This window comes from Aulonocara stuartgranti (assembly GCF_965226115.1).
Source record: "Aulonocara stuartgranti genome assembly, chromosome: 16".
NCBI classification, from domain to species: domain Eukaryota; kingdom Metazoa; phylum Chordata; class Actinopteri; order Cichliformes; family Cichlidae; genus Aulonocara; species Aulonocara stuartgranti.
In genome coordinates, this window is record NC_138952.1 from 10,272,859 (window position 1) to 10,290,851 (window position 17,993).

Sequence of the window (17,993 nt, forward strand, 5' to 3'; positions counted from 1 at the left end):
CCATATACATCTGTGCTTGCATAAAGCACTAACGTACAGCTATACATTAAGCAAAATATATTTTTTTGGAATGGCAATTTGCAGCTCCAGTACTAAATAAATACTACCTGTGTAGCCAAAGCTACAATGATAGTGTTAAGAAAAAGCACGCACATCCATGAGCCACTCTATTGTATGCTGAGGAAACGCTCCCTTTCTACTGTTAATTTAGAGCTTGTCCTACTTTATTTATCAATAATGACAAATACATAGATGCACAGTTTGCCTCTAAACTACAGCAAATGAACTACTTCCTCTTGCTCATGTAAATACACATATTGAGGACCTTATACATAGTTTAGAATAAGAACTGGGAAAAAGTGATAAAAAAACGAATTCAAAACACAAGCCAGTAACACACAAGGAGGATTAACAGACTCTCTGAAACAAGGAAAGGGAAAGGTTTGCCTTAAATACTCCCACATGAGGTTGTCAAGGAAAGTGGACACGGGAGGATGACGAGACACGGCTGAAACTAATTAGAACAAGGCGGGAAAGTAAAACTAAATACAACGCACACTAGACAAACTACTATCAAAATAAAACAGGAAGCAGTAACACAAAATAACTCCCCACTAAAAAAAACAAAAAAACAATCAAAAACAGACCATACTAATGGATGGCTGTAGATAATAACTGTTGTACCTCTTTTATAACCTCTTCCATACATACTGACAGTGATTTGAACTAAAAATTCATTTGAACAAATATTTTCACATTTGGATTCATCACTCCATGAGACCTGTTGCTGCTTATTTTCTTTTCTTCTATTTATGATTTGGCATATCTTGGCCTCACTGTTACCCTTCAGCATGACTTCTTGACAATTTAATGAAGTGGATGGATTGACTGAAAGGCCAGATGTTTCTGTGTCAGGTCTTTGATAGATTTTTTTCTCCTCCTCTCCTCTAGTTTCCTCATTTTTTTTAAAGACACACTGCACACCAAGCTGAGCTCCTAAATCTAAATCTAAAATTGGTTGTTTGCTAGATTGTCTATTATGTGTAGGCTTAACAAAGTAGAAAAACATTTCTGTGAAAATTATCAGGTACAAACACTCGACTGAATGTGAGTGAAAAAGTAGCCAGTGTCCAAAGAAAAACTGAAAACTTTTCAAAAAGTCCAAAGAAATATTGCTCAAGACCACTTTAAAAATTACAAGAAATTCTGACTTTTTTTCGAGTGAAACATAAAGTACACAGTAGTCAATGTAACATCAGTATAATTAGCATTTATAATAAGCATTAAATAATTAAAATGTAAAAACTCAGAAATATGATGACTTCTTTATCTTTCAGTTTCACGTCAGATGATGTTTCCACTCACACCACAGATCACTGCAAATACTAAGTCACTGGATGAGATAGAGAGTAAATGCATTGCAAGGGAAATCATATTTGGCTGTGGTAACACCAAGTGAGCAACACCGGATTTTTCTTAATACACTTTTTAAAAAATATTCCCATCTCATTAGTAATTTCAGCTTGAAGACAGCTTCTTATCATGGTAAATTAGACAAGATGCAACAGCAGCATTTAAAAGAGCCTCAGCAAATCAAAAGAACGTTGATCTTAAGCAGCTCACTCTCACCTCTTCAGTCTACATTACTAAGTCTTAAAGTACACGCTCCCTTTAGTTGCCAGTCATTAGTTGTGCCATCGCCTCTTTCTGAATCCATATCGCACAAAAGACTGTTCAAAACCGATTCGAACCCCGAATATCAGAGTAGCATCGCAACTGACTGACTGCACATTTTCATAAGCAGAAACGGCATTCTTTCATCAGAGGTCATGCGTTCTGTTCAGGTGAACAACTCCATTCCTTTCTCATTAAATGTAATTACCGCTGACACCTCAAAGACAGCAGCAGAATAACCAAGAAAAAAAACGCCAATTGAGACAGAATGTCTGTACAGAAGGCCAAGAAAAAGACACATTTGACCATTAAGAACGAATTGTATTGCTGCACTAATTCTATTACGCGCTAGGAAGATTTAGTGAATATAGCAAGTGATCCAAAGTTAATTGGGGTGACAAAAGCAGGAGATCTAAGCTAAAGGCCAGTGAGCTGACTGGGTTTTGTGACAGACTCCTTCAGCTGCCTGACAACTACAAAACAGCCAACGAATAACCTGTGTGGCCAGATGGAAAGAACTATAGACAAATAAGCCGGCTACTTGACAAAGACTCTTAAGAGAAGGCTTGTTCAAGCTTCTGCATTTGTATTCCAAGTGGATTGCAGTGTGGGGGCTAATGTAATTGAAAACTGTTGGGGTGTTGGGGGTCAGCAAATTCAATAGACTCTGGGGGAAAAAAAAGTGTTTGTGTTTTGGGTAGCAATGTGAACTAACAACAGCCCTGCAGAGAATTATGATTCTTCTGTCCAAATAATAGCTTCCATCCTACCCTCTATCAGTTTGATGTGAAGAGGAATAGGAGCATGAAATCATCACCACTAACCATGTCAAGGGTAGCATTTTCTAAATGGTTTCCTCTAAGAAGGATTTCTTTATTTTAATGGAGTCAGGTGTTTTTAAGCTTAGGTGAAAAAGGGTACATTTTTTAAGTTGAGGTCAAAAGAGGTGACAATTGTTTCCAAGAGCCACACTTTGGTAGTTTATTTGTGAATGGGATCCTAATTCAACCACATAATTTTTATAGAAAATTAAAGGAGCAACAACAAAATAAACCATTTGGGGGAAAAATAAAATTTTTAAAGTCACCTTTTATAGTATTGTACCTCATAAAAGTTACACCATGATGCAAGTCTATATACATATCTACAGTATGTCAGCTAATGTAGCAAGATAAATGACTCACTGGAAGCTCCAGTTACTCAACAAGCAAACACAGCAGCAACCTCTCAGGGGTTAGAAATGAAGACAATGTGGAAGTGCCAAAAACTTTAGTTGTCACGAGTGGCCATCTCACGCTGGCTCTAAAAGCAGGTCTGTCCCCACAGAATTCCATGTAAAAATGGCTAACTTTGCAGCAGGAATAAGCATATTTACAACCTGGTTCAATTTGGTTTTCTGTCTAATATACAGACTATAGATGTACCTTTTAGGCTCTCTAGCATTAGTTGTAACTTAGCATTCTGCCTTCGCTAGAATGTGCTCACATCTGGCTCTAGAAAAACCATGTTTCTGGCAGCCACAGTTTTGAAACTGAGGTATCTGAGTGCATATTTTAAAAGTAATCTTTGAGGATAACCTGCATATACATAGCCAAATGCTTGCAAGGTTTTTAAGTAATCTAGAATTCACCCTAAAATGAAACCAAACTCATATCTCCATTTTCCAGGGATAACTATCAAAGCAGTTTGTTAAGCTCCTTATTTATGAAAATCCATCTGTGGATTTTCTTAGGAGTTTATCTAACTAAGGTCGCAGGGTTGTGAAGCCTATGCCGATGCCCCATCTAAACTGACATTTCCCAAAAGGCGTCACTAGTTCATCACACAGAGAAGCAGGCAATCACTCACACTCACTGCCAATTGATCCATCATAAATGTCTTTGGTGGCACAGGAAGAACACACAAACTCCACACAGAAAGTCCTCGGCAGCAAATTCAAATCGTCTTCCTCTGAGGAGACAGTACTAACCACTGTGCCAGAAGTGTAAAAAAACTACATTTTAATATCACAAGAGCTCATGAATATAGCAATCAGACAAATAGTTGCTTATATAAACTGCAGTAAATGAACACATTTCTTTCTCTATTACTCTTCCCGAACAGTTTATGCCGTAATGCAGGTTACCCCAGATGAATGTAGTAGCTGTAACTGTAATTTATACTCTGTGCATACAGCATGTTTTCACTAGATGTGAGAATATTCTTTTTGTGGAGCTGAAATATGGAACCACCACTTGGTTCAGTTGTTAAGTATAGGTTTCCATTCTATCCATAGACATTTAAAAAAATGCTAAAATAGCAATTGCTTTGAAAAAGCTGAAAATTGCAGCTCTCTAACATAAAGGAGAGACATGCATTTTTCCCCCAAACTTGTACCTTAAAATGGTACATAACTGTAACAGCAAGACATTTCTTGTGTTATCACAATGTTTTTGCTTTTAATGTGCCATGTTATGGCATTAAATTCTCGACCCCAACCTGACCTAACCCAAAATATTTCGAATGCCAAGTAAAATGGCAGGAAAAGGTTTAAAGAAGCACCAGATGCGCCTAAAATAGCATGATATTTATATACAATCCCATGTGATAATGTAGAAAAAGAAGAATTTAAACTCACACAGCAAACAAGCATTCCTTTAAAACCACCTGAAGACAGCAGGGTGTAAGTACATACCTAGGAGGAAAGAGTTTTTTAAAGTTATGTAACTCTTTAAAAGCCATACTCAGAATTGGAATTGAAAACATATCCTGGAAACATCACAGGGAAGCTGCAAAGCAGGGTGGAATATGAATTACTTTTCCATGAATGGCCCACACATGCTCAAATTAAAATAAATGGCAGCTAGCTTAATGATATAACTGCATGTGTCATGAGAAAGGTGCTTTCAGATGGAAGCAGTCTCCAATCTGAGGTCCACACCCTGCCGCATGTGAGAAACAAACACACCATCTGGGGTATCGATACAGTACATGTGCGCAATGAAGTAACCATGGGAACAGCAGAGTAATCAAACCATCATGAAGGGATGTTTTCAATCAACAACAATGTATTCCCCACTCACTTTACTAGAGCAGTCCATAACAATATATAAAAGACATCATGCTCAATTCTGCCACCAGCTAATTTGATAAAGATAGCTAACTTTGGCTAGCATCAACACTCAAGCTAACCGTCCGCAATATTTAGTTTGTACAATCAGGATATCACAGTTCTACTTTATTGCTGCACCATTTTTCACTGACACACACATTTACAATATTGCTAGCTGTTGACACAATAAGAGCTGCTTTGATAGTACTCTGCCTTTACACAAAACATTACCAGAGGACACGGTCACAAGAGTACATTCTTCTCGTCTCAGAACAGACAGCTCGCTGAGCCTCCCTTTACTGACATGTGCCTTTTAGTTTATATCCCTGTAAATTTAAATATGTACATTACAGCTCCGGGGCAGTCCAACCCGGCCAAAATTAAATTCTCCTCCTTCTCGTGACCTCAACATAAAATGTGATCTCTGACAATTGTGATAAATCCCATGCTTCCACGGTGCGTGCACACAAGTCCCTCACTGCCCGCATGCTTCTCATTAAAAATGAATTGAATAGTAGCGGGTGTCGCTTTTCATGTGAAAAGGGTGTAAAGCAGTAAAGTGAGTGAAGGGGGAAATATATTACAGCCCAGAAACATTTTGCAGGCATACCAAACCCCTGAAGTGTTCCTGTTGGTTACAAACTGCTTTTGAACTTCCGTGATTTGATATTTCTCGAGATGAAGACATTGTCAAAACACATCCTGGCAGTCCTCTCCACAAAGTATTCAAATTAAACCATCAAAGGAGATACGTTATATTTTCTTAATGCAAATCTGTCATATATAGTAAATAGCTTTTAAAAAATTCAAGGGGATGCCTTTTTTGCTTTGGTTTGTGAATGCATTAAGAGGGGAAAATAAAATCAAAAACATGTCTGCTATTTTTTTTTTTAATATTTATCACAGTTGCATTTCAATCAGGAAAAAAACAGGACTTTCTTCACTTCAAACAAACAAACTGATGGACATACTTTCAAAAGGCCAATTTGGTTTCACCGATGACAGCCTTCTCTAAGAAAAAGATTTCTTTGAGGGAATTTCTACTATTTTATAGAATCTCTAACAATCTGTTGAGATGGTTGATAGGTTTGTAGCTTGAACCTATTCGCTGGAACGTTGAAGACAATATAATTACACAGCAAAGCAAGACACGAAGTAGGCAAAGTTCTTCATGTTTCTCGTGCACGGGAGAGAACCGGACAAATGCTGTTCCTTCGCTTGACCCCAGTTGCTCTCGTCCACTCCCCCATAACACTGCTCTTTTATGAATATGCATAGGTTCATTAACATACGACGTCTACATACAAAGAGTACCTTGCCTGTGTGTGTGTGTGTGTGTGTGTGTGTGTGTGTGTGTGTGTGTGTGTGTGTGTGTGTGTGTGTGTGTGGATATAGATATAGATACGTTTATCCTACCATAAAACAATAAGACAAGGTACGACCTCTTCCCATTTATAAAACTCTAAGCATATATAAGTAGATATTTCTAAGCATAAATGACAATCAACAATACAAAACCTAACAATGGTCAATACAACCATCCAGTATTATGTTGGGAACATATGTGCACATGTTTGTCTTGTTGTTCACAAATTTTAATAAACCAAAATGAAAAATAACGGAGAGGTTATCCAGTTAAATGCATGCCTTGACTATCAACTGACTGATTAAAGTGATTATGCATATATATCATTTGAGCACACAACAGTGTATCCATCCTGGGAAAGTATTCCTAATTTACCAACCGTGAAATTACGTCATCATTTTTGTCTGAGTATTTAAATTAAAATAGTACAAAAAAACCCACATATACAGACTGATGTACTCTTTACAACCAATAATCAACTTTCCTCCAAAACATTGTCACAATTTATTGCTCATAGCCTCAGCATGAGCCGTGCCTCTCTGTCACAGTTGTGAACACCATATTCACTGCAAACAACCCTTTTGAGAGCTTTTCAGATGCATCTAATCCTATTAACAGGGAGGTGTAATTGACAAATAACTTTGTACTTGCTCAGCACTCTCATTGCATCATATTACGGCAGAATAAACTGTAATATGAAGAGCCCTTAGCGATAAAGAAGTATGCACTAAGCCATCTGTCCTTTATCATTTTATAATGCCAATGCTTTCACATAAAGAAAACAGTTGTGTAACATTTTACTTGCAGCCCAGAACACTTGCTCACAGTTCATGACTTCAAAAGAGAACTTATGTTTATTATTTAATACAAATGGAAGTGGCCACATGTGCTTGCTATACAGACGGAGAAACTGTGATCACTGTGATTTAGTCAAAAGAAATATTTTAATGCAAATTTGTTCATAAATATCACTTTGATTAGCTATATTATTTGAAACACCATAGGCATTTTCAAATACAGCATACACCTACACAGTGGAGAAGTTGTACTCAGTTAAGTTGCAATCACTGACTGCTGTTTTTCTCTATACAGTTACTTAACAACAGCCTGTCAGATCAGAATGTGGGGCTGAGACACAAAAACTTTGGAGAACGTTTCTTAAATTATATTTTTAGCTGTATTTTATTACACGTGATCTTTCTAGTTTGTGTGTAATCGTCAATCATCGACCACGGTAAAACCACCTGCTATCTTTTTCACATCTTTCTTATGCCAGCTCTGACCCATCAGAGCATGGACACAGTGGGTCTGCAATATCCTGTGGTGTGTGTGGCACCAGGCTTTTGGCTGTATATCCTTTGGTTCCTGGTTGCAGTATGGGGCCTCTGTGGATCTGGCTTACATCTTGCAGATAATTGATCAGATTGGGATCGAGGGAGTTTGAAGGCTGGGTCAATGTCAATTCTGTGGGAGTGTGATTGATCTGGAACAATCCTTAAGTGGGTGGTCAGCCACATGAATACCAGCACACATGGAGAACATTGCATTATAATGAGATCATTTGTTTCACTGGTCAGTAGTTATAATGTTGTGGCTGGTCTGTGCATGATTTTGTAGGTCAACTCCCAAGACTGAAAAAGGAAGCCAATGTAAAATACCAATAAGTGCAGTATCCATCGAAATCTAGTTCAGTCTGACTCCTAAATACAGTCCATTGCCATAGACTCCTTTGTTAAAATGACATCTTTACAAGGTTAAGAAACTTTACATGCTTCATATATGACTTACATGGTCCACAAAACTGGGCATCTCTCTGGATAGCTTCCTTCATAATAACTGTAATATAACTGCACTGTACTTTTGTGGGCTATGGGCATGGCCACTTTGTTTTTGGGAAACCTGCCAATCAGTTTGCTGTAGCTACAGGTATCTGATGCACTCAACGTCCACTAATGGGAGACACTGGTAGACCTTTCCACCACGTTTTCCGCTTTGGTGGCCTTTGGAGCTTTTTAATGGACCTATCTGACAAAATCACTGCCTGCTGTGGTACAGACCATCCACAAAGTTTTGCTAAGTGAAGTTCTACTATTTTAACCTCTTACGTTGTGCTTATTAGATGTCTGTACCTTCATGTCCACCCATGCAGCTTCAAAATCAAGCTGATAGCTTATCACTACATCTTATCCCAATATAGCAATATCTGTCTTTGAAAACTTAACAAGGTGCTGAGTGGTGAAAATGTGCAGTCTAAAACCAATGGGTGACTTTATGTTGGGTGCATCTATCTTCTAGACCCACGCATGTGTGGAAATGTACCTTCAGCTCATCTCAATCTGGTGATCAGTCAGACAGCAACTATTGTATGGATTGCCATGTACAGACATTCAGAATAGTAATAAGAAGAAGGTTTATTGTGCTTGAGTTGCACAAACGCTAGTATGCTATAATGTTAAACCCAGATGGTGAACATGGCAAACATGACATCTACTTTAATAGCCAAACATGTCAGTATCCCTGTGAGCATATTAGCTCAAAGCACCTAACATGTGTTCTTTAACAAGTAAAAATGGGCCAATCTGTAAATTTAAATTATACAGGGACTTTAAATGACATAGGGGCACACTGGAGACAAATATACCTTAAATTGGAGAATTCATTGCTCAGTTAGCGTTTCCCTGGGCTGGCTGACTGCCAGATGAAGTCTGATTGCCAAGAAACGCTTCCATCTACTTTACAAACTGTAATCTAATCCTCCTACCTTGACTCCTAGTTATGTGCCCTTATAGCCTTGTAAAAGATTAATTATTGCATAAAGCCACCATTATTAGTAGCATCCCGCGATGCTGCAAAAATGGATCCAGCACACAAGTGATACTTCAACCCCATGCACATGTGCATGCAGACACATGCGCACTCAACCTACACAGAAGTCACACTTTTCATTCCAAATATTTCTTTTTTGAAATCAAACCAGTGAAATCTGTGGGGTCCCTCTGTCTGTAATCCAGCCACCTCCACCAGTATAAGTGGGCACAACACGCTGCCTGCCTCCTTGAGTCCAATATACCACCCTCATATTTCAATCAATAATCAGGTGGGGATACAATTAGTAACTTGGAAGGCTTGTGAGAGTCACGTGACGGATCAATCGAGCAGAGAGGCGGCGCACTCATTGAGGTGATTCACAGCCCAACAGTTTGTCCCACGCTCAGCCTGAATCCATGCCGTCTATCTTCTTTATATGAAGCTTTCAAGGCTGGAAATATGCATCTGTCAAATGTCCCCCATTACTCCGGCTGCCTGTCACACCTGGGGCAGCTCACAACCAACCAGAAAAAAAGACGGAGTGTAGCTGTCAGCACAGAACCCTCAGCGGACTGAAAAGGCACCAGCTTCCCCATTTCTCTGTCTCTCATTTCCTCAAAACGCGGATATTTTTCTGGGTCTCCAGCTGAATGCTGGGTTAATGAAAGAGGCTGTGTCAGGCAAGCTGAGGCAGCTTCTTTTTGCTCTAGAAAACATTAACACAGCACATACTGCACAAAAGACGTTTACATCTCTTGGTTTGTAGTTCTGTCACTGATTTTGTATCATTAACAGATGTCAAAAAAGCCTATACCATGCCTTTCCTCGTTGCTGTGTGCAGTGTGGGTTGCATTGCCAAGCAAACAGCATAAATGCCTCAGAACTGTTGTGGAATATGGCAAGTCTGGTGAAAATGAGCAAGTTTTCTGTGTGTGTGTCCATAAATTAAAATGCAGTTTCAGCTCCAGCTGTTAGTGTTTCCACTGCAGTGTATCTGGTTGTTCTCTCACCTCAACAACCAGTGTCTTTTCACATCACAAAGCTATTTCTCTCATTTCTCTCCACAGTCCAAGAGAGCGCTGCAAACTATGTCATGAATGAAATATAAGCACACCGCTGTATTACTTATGAGACCCGACGCAACTTTGCTCAGAGCTATTTTCAGATTTCATTTAAATTCATCAGTATGATGAATATTCTTACGCCACAGAAACAACCAACAGGGCATCGGTCCTCGAGAAAATATTAGCTAAAGATGAACTTGAAAGATTACTTATCAGCAAAGACCACCTTTCAACATTCATCATTACAGCAAAGGCTCTCTTGCAAAGGTGCTCCAAAGCAGACAAACCCACCATGAGACATGATTTAAGTGACACTAATGTGCTTCACTGTTGCATTGCACAAGTACAATTGCATGGTCCTATTGTTTATTTAAACTTCAAAGGCTAAGCGTTGCTCATGGGGCAGTCTTAAACTCATTTTAACATCTCCGAAATGAGGGAGGCAAAAAGCACGGTCTGCTTCTGTAATTTATGCAAATTTATATAGTCATTTGCATTTATAAAGATTACACTTTGAAAGGGAACTGTTTTCACAAATGCTATATCCATGACCAGCAATTACTATATAGTTAACACTATGACCTAACCTTCTCTTATAACACGCAGTTGTAGAAAAACCTACTGATTCTCTCACTTGCTCATTTCAGTAGACATAGATTTTCAATGTAACCATCTTAAGCCAAGATTAAAAGAATACATAAAAAAAAAATCTAGTCAGTCATACTGTATAGCCTCAGATGTTCTGACACACTCTGAAGAAGAGAAAAACTGTTCTTGCATAGAACACTAATAGCTTTACTATCGTGTTTTTCTTTGCTGTACACAAAGTCACATGTGATCACTCTATAAATATACCAAAGAGAAAAATATCTTTGTTCAGGAAGGATGACAGGTCCTGATAAACTGTGTCCGCTGGCCACCTGCCGATCTGTGAACACTTGAGCTTCCCTAACTCTTAACTCAGTTTGTGCCACCAGCTTCGACCAGCGAAAGCCCTTTTGCTTCTCTGTTTTGTCCCATGCTGCAGGCTTTATTTCTCATTCTTTCAGCCTCATTGCACATCTTTGTTTAATACATAATATCCGTGTTTTCCTTTCTATCTAAGGGTATATTCAGTCCTACCTATCAGGTACACTCCTCTGCCTGAAGTAAAATTCCTGAAGTTGTTATTGTCACAACTTATTTGCAATAAAAGCGCTTACAAAATGACATTTGAGTTCCTCAACTTTGCTCAGACTGTCTCTCTTAAAATAATCAGACCTCCACTTCAAATTCATCACGGCAAACAGAGCAAGGAGAAACTAGAAATGTGGAGAAATCAATTTGTCCACTACGGGAAGCAAACAACCAGGCTTTATGCTTTAAATTTTATGAACCCTCATTGCAAAGCGAAGAAAAAACAAACCAAAAAGAAAAAAGGGTCTTACCTGAGCTCTTGCTGATGCTGATGCTGTAACAGATCCTATCTGTGTCTATGGTTCAGAATCACAGAGAAAGAAGGAGAAGAGAGAAGGGGGGAAAGGCAAGGAGAGAGGAGGGGCAAGCAGAGCGCAGAGAAAGAGAGGGAGCAGGAGGAATCAGGGAGAAGGCGAGAAAGTGTCTGTGGACCAAACGGGAGAAATAGCCAGAGAGGAGACAGCAGGGATAGTGGTGCTCTCACACAGCGCGGCGTTACACTGAAGGGGATGTGCTGGCTCTCGGAGGTGGTACTTCTCAGCCAAATGACATCTGCCTCCCTCTTAAAAACCATTGGCTAAAAGGAATGATTTCCTAATAAGCCATCCCTGCTGTCTCCAAGTGAACACACCCCCTCCTTCTTTCCCACTGCATATGCATACGCAGATGTATGCACACCCACCCACTCCAACACACACATAGACACGCATACACACCTACACATGCACAAAGACACAGACTGATATTCTTTTTTCCGTGCAGTTTGCAAAGATTGTCTTTGCCACTTCATTTGCCCTATTTTTCCTCCTCCTAGGCACTTTCCCGTTTCTTTATTCTCTGAGGTCCCCCGCTACACACGCATTGTCATTTATCACAATTGTTGCAGAAAGTGTTTTTGTCTTTCAATTCAAAATTGCTTCCCCTTTCAACTGTGTCTTTTTTTTTTTTGCAGGATACTCTTTGCCTTTTCCAATAGCTTTCAAAAACTTAGACACTATAAGTGGCGCTTTGTGATCTATATATTGTAGAGACTTACCCTTTTTACCTATGTTGGCTTTTTGGCCATTATGGAGAGAATGGCTCTTTAGCTCTTTTAGCTTGTAAGAAAAAAATAACTCATTCACTGCTTTTACTTTTAATAAGCGTTACTAACTTTTGGAAGTTTCAAATGCTGGTATGCAAATTTGTTTTGCTTTTTCATTGTTTTAATCGATTTATCCAGATTGTGGCATGATTAAGGTGGTCAGGTCTTGAGCAGAAAACCACAGAGTTATAAACATTACTTCAAGTTTATTGATTTATTCTAACTTTTTAAATTTGTTACAGCAATCCCACTTTCTCAAATGTGTGGGAGTTATAAAAAAATATGAAATTCTTAATATGAATACATTACATTATTAGAGTTTTCAAGTGGTGTTACTGAATAAAATGAGTAATTGTGAGTACCATCATGAGTACCATCATACATTCACAAAGCAATTTTTGGAAGGTTTGCTGGCATAAAAAAATATGACTTAATGCATTTTCATAAGAAAAACTTTCCAGATATGCAATTATTTAACAGCTGGATAAGTAAAATAACACGTGAAAACAGCAGTGTACTGTTTATTACAATATTTTGCACACTCAATATATGCTGGGATTGTGCTTTTATTGCCATTTTTACTTTCTAACATCCACGGTGCAACATTAAATGTACTGCAATTAAAAAAAGTCTACAAAAAACAAAACTTTGAAAGATTTTAATCTGGCCAGTGATCCACACTGAAACTTGGAATGGTGGTTGTTTCTTCAGTCACATCATTAACATAGAAGTGCGCACCATGAATTTGATCGAGAGAATTACACGAAAGCAGCCTCCACCATTGTGTTTCCCATCCAGCATCTTCATTCACTGCCCTTCTCACCCTGATTGTCATTGCAAGTGTTCCCTCTTCCCCAAAATAAAATCACAATTTTAACACTGTGAAGGAGATCTGGTGCACATCGCAGCCATTCAACTGCAAATCTTGAGACATGTCGCAGATGATCTTTAAAACAAAATAATCTCAGTAATAATTTACTCTTTCCATTCGTCTATGAGCCTGCAAGCAGTAACTGTTCAAAAAGAGCCATTACAGCAAAACAGAGTTATTTGTTATTTAAGCAGCAATTGGATTAAGTATGGATTCTGAAAACAACAAATATCTGGTCTGATAATCAGCCAGGGCAGTAATGGGGTGATCTCTGCTAATAGTGTCAAATTTACAAACAATTATCACCCATTTTTCATTTTCCATCAGTTCTACAGCTTAATCTAAAATAAACTCAAAGTGAAATCATCAGCTTATCTCGTTAGCGCTCACTGGCATGCGTAGGACTGACTTTAATGCTGTAACACCTTGCCAAATATGGAGTTATCTAGCCGCCTTTTTTCTTCTTCTGCTACTCCCTTTATGGGTCACCATAGCATATCATATGCCTCCATCTCACCCCGTCATTTGCATCTTCTCCTTTCATGCTGACCTCTGCATGTGATCCTTCACCACATCCATGAACCTTCTGTGTGATTTTCCTCTTTTTCTCCTGCCTGGCAGCTCCATCTTCAACATCCTTTGCCCAATAAATCCAGTAACCATCCTCTGCACGTGCCCATTTCGGCCTTGCCTCTCTAGCTTTATTTCCAAACCACTCAACCTGAGCTGTCTCTATGATACACTCATTTCTAATCGTGTCCAACCTGGCCAGTCCCAATGAAAACCATAACATCTCCAGCTATGGCTCCTGTCTTTTTGTCACTGCCATTGTCTCTAGCAGATCTGGTGTTCTGTACTAGTTAGTGAAAATAATAATGTTGAATATTTTTTTGTTTTTTGGTTTGTTTTTTGCAAACCAAGATCATCCTTGTCTACTATGATGTTTAGACCCAAGCTCAGAAACTCTAATGACATTAGTGACACCATAAGCAGTTAGCCTATTTTTCCACATACTGTACAACTTTTTACAGCCGCTGAATGTAAAAGGTCCCTGTAATTAAATATTAACAATGGAGCTGTCAAATTATGGCTGGCATATATATCACTACTTTGTATGCTGCAATTGTCTTTAGTGTATTTTTATTCCCAAAGCTTTTTCTGTTTATTGGGTTTTCATTCATCATTTCTAATTAATGAGCACATCTGTTAAAATATCACTAGTGTATTTAGTGGAACTGTTGGACTACCTCCCTGTTGGGACACAACCTTATCTGTTGGCAGTTTCGTTCTATAATTGCATTTTTGATGGACTCCTTTTGTTTGACCCATGCTTTTCTCTCTGGCCCACTGTGGAGTAATTGGCTGTGCTACAGATAACCTCTTTTGAGTTCCTGTCATTCTGCCCTGACATCATTTATACCATCATATCCTGTAACCAAAGAGAAATATAACCTAAGGTAATTGGGATTTTTTTTCCCCCTTCCCTCCCTAACAACTAACCCCGCTCTTCAGAAACAAGAAACTTCCATGTGACAAGAGCCAGCTAACAGCTGACCCACAACAGAATCTAACAGAATTATTAAGCTATGCTTGGATTGCTGCCTCCTTATATTTGTACTTTGGTCACAAGGACAAATAGTGGTTCTTACTCCTTGCGCTCAAATGATCAGCTGCTGTTGTCTGTTCCCCTTGTCCGCACAGAGCTGGGTAAGAAAGCCTTTGTCCACTCTGCGCCTTTTTCATGGAACATGTTACAGAAAGACTGGAAACTAACTGAATTGTTGTCTTTAAATGTTTTTAAAACTAAACTCAAAGGCCTACAGGCTGCCTCAATAATGTGTAATTGTTTTGTGTAATTTTAACTTTGTTTGTTCGTATGTATTTGTCTTGAAATGTGCTGCCTCTTGGCCAGGACTCCCTTGAAAAAGAGGTCTTTGATCTCAACGGGACATTCCTGGTTAAATAAAGGTTAAATAAAAAAAAATTAAAAACAGGACAGTTCTAATTAATTTGACAGCAAAGAGAGACAGTCATTCCTTTTTGCTTCAGAGGACCAAAAGGGGAAACGTTTGCTAATTTATGAAGTGGAAAGCATTCGTCCTCAAGCAGTGACTTAAAAAAATCTGAGATGTCTTCCAGTGTCATCCTCTCTTTATTTGTTATCATTAAGAATTTCACTTTGAGCTTCACATGTGACAAGGCTGTAAGAAGCTTTTGTGCAAGTTGAACATATTCCTTTTTTGAGGTTCTTCCATCACAAAAAGATACATGGAGAAAACTCCAGCAGTATTCTGCCTAGCTACACAGACACTTTCAGTCTAGTCGCTAACAAACGAAAGAGCCACATACCAAATCGAAATCTATGGATGGCATTAATCCTGACAGTAAATTCAAATCACCCGGTGCTGCTGGGGCTGATAGCTGACTCACTGCATCTCAGCCTCTGGATGCTCTTTCCTATCCATAGAATCACATGAAGTACTATGGCTGGCTGCCTGCGGTTTGCTATCTGATTATGCATTTTATTTAAGCTGTTCTTTCCAAGTACCAATCAGGCTTCCCATCGGGTTGCCTGTCTGTTTGCCTTTGAAGAATTAACCTCAAATGTCAGTGTCAGCCACTAGCAAGCTCCTAGATCTCTATCATAAAATGGCTGTGGTTAAATTTGCTTATCATATTAGGTACTACTGGAACTCAATGCTATCAGAGTCCTCCAGGAATAAAATACCTTCTTAATTATAAACCATCTTATCATCAGTTTTTAAAATATAATTTATCACATAATTACTGGAGTGATCAAACCAAGCATTTTGTAAATAGGAAACAAAGTTTGCTAAAAGAAAAAGATAATGAGAAATTCATATCTAATCAACAGCATTCATAACAGAGATTGTAATTCACACACTTTAAAGTATTTTAGAAGGTGCACTGTTCAAGAAGACATTAAGTCATTAAACAAAGTAGAAAACTGAGATATATTAAACTATTTCAGATTTATGATTTCTCTTTATGCTTCTTCAGTGATTATTAAGTTTCCATTATGTTATTAAGTGATAGGAAGTGAAAAGATATTCAAAGCTGTGATCAGTTTACTCAAATGGAACACTGTTAACCTTTGCTGTATTTTTCACAGTAAAATACCACAAAATGCCCAGTAACTTACCTGAAAACATTTCTACAGTTAATTACTGTAATTTGCTTTGCATTATGGGTATATTAAGGTTATTTACATTTACTTACTGTATTTTTTAAAATTGCGGTAGTAGTTATACCTACCGTTAACACATTAGCAGTAGTGCTACTGTATTATGTGATTTGAATGGTTCATCATACTGTTTGTGTATTTTTACTCTTTCAGTGGTTGGTTGCAATAGTGCATTACATTTTAACTCTTTCACTGCCAACCATTTCCAGATTTTCCTCCAACCTATGCCATTTGTCAGTATGATACCAGTGAAAGTATTATGGTTTTGACTTTTTAGGGGACTTGCCTGTGTGTAAGGTTCAAGAATTCTGATCATCTAATCTGCTGCATGCAGTTGTATGCACATGCACAGCTGCTGCAAATGTGTGCTTGCCACTGCGTTGCCAAAGGCGAACTTCAGTCAGTGGAGAATATTGTAATAATTTGGCGGAGGCTTCTCAGTCGAGCAGTAACTGAATTGCTCATTTACTGAACGTGCAACATGTACAGAACTCTTCTGGGAACTAGTCAACCCAACTTAGTGAAACACACACTGAATGCATGCTGGCCCCGCCCACACACCTACCTCTACCAACCACCACTACTCCATATCCTGACTGACATGACCTGTGATCCAGTGATTGACAGGAGAGGAAAGACAGTCCAACTTTGTTAACTCTTCATTACGATATGCTCGAGAGGACAAAAGATTTTGCACCTCGTTATTGTTGGACCTCTGTGTGGAAACTGCAAACAGGACGTCATAAGGTAATGCAAAGGACTCTCCTACCTAACATACTCGTTTATTAATTCTTAAGAGCATATATATTTTTTGTGTGTGGGGGGGCTTAAAATCGGTGTTAGCTTGGTCGAAATAGCACATTAGCTGAATTATTCTGGAAAAAATAGGTTGTGTGTGTTTTTTTCTTTTCTTATTTAAATATATATTTAGATATATATTTTCCACGGGGAGGGGCGAAGAACACAGGCACAACGACAGTCTTTGTCTTTTTCCCGCCGAGTGTGGTGCATTGTCCTCCTGCGCTTCTGTTCTATGACTATTGAGAAGCTGGCCATGCTAACAGTGGGACATTTAGCTTCAGCTAAAGCAGCAGGTAAAAATACACATTTAATGAGAATAAAGAAAGACAACTTTTTTTTGGAAATTTAGAGACTGCTAAAACAATCTTATCCAGTTTTGAGCTTGCTCATGTAGGTTAGCCTGCTTTATTTAATTTTGTGTGAGCTGCAGTACACAACACTAAAAAGTTAATATAACATTAGGTTGGTGGCATGAGGAACTCCAACCTAAGTTTAATATTTATTATTTTTTTAAGTGGGAAGGGGAGCATGTTTTTTTTCCTTTAATACAACGTCTTCCAGGGTCTTTTTCATAGGAAAACCGTGTAACGTCTGTGTTAGGTTGGTCAAAAGAGCAATTAGTTGAATTATTCTTGAAAAGATGGGTTGTGTGTTTTTTTTTCTTTTATTTACTTATGTAAATATATTTTTCAAGGGTTAAATAAATGCAACATTAAATTAACAATTGTCTCTCTGTCTTTTCCCGCCCAGTGTGGTGCATTGCTGTCCTCCTGCCCTTGCTGGCTGCGCTGACAGTGTGATGTAGCCTCAGTGTTTGTGTTTTAAAGGCTTTTTCCACCAAGATGTCTTTTGA

General features: G+C 38.5%; 1 protein-coding gene across 1 annotated transcript in view; it reads right to left on the reverse strand.

Annotated features, from left to right (window-relative positions):
• Positions 1 to 11,663, reverse strand: part of thsd7ba (thrombospondin, type I, domain containing 7Ba) — a 197,545-nt gene extending 185,882 nt beyond the window's left edge. The window contains 1 exon segment of the mRNA XM_082508367.1: positions 11,431 to 11,663. The gene's annotated coding sequence lies outside the window, so the exon portion shown is untranslated.
• Positions 11,664 to 17,993: the final 6,330 nt, after the last annotated feature.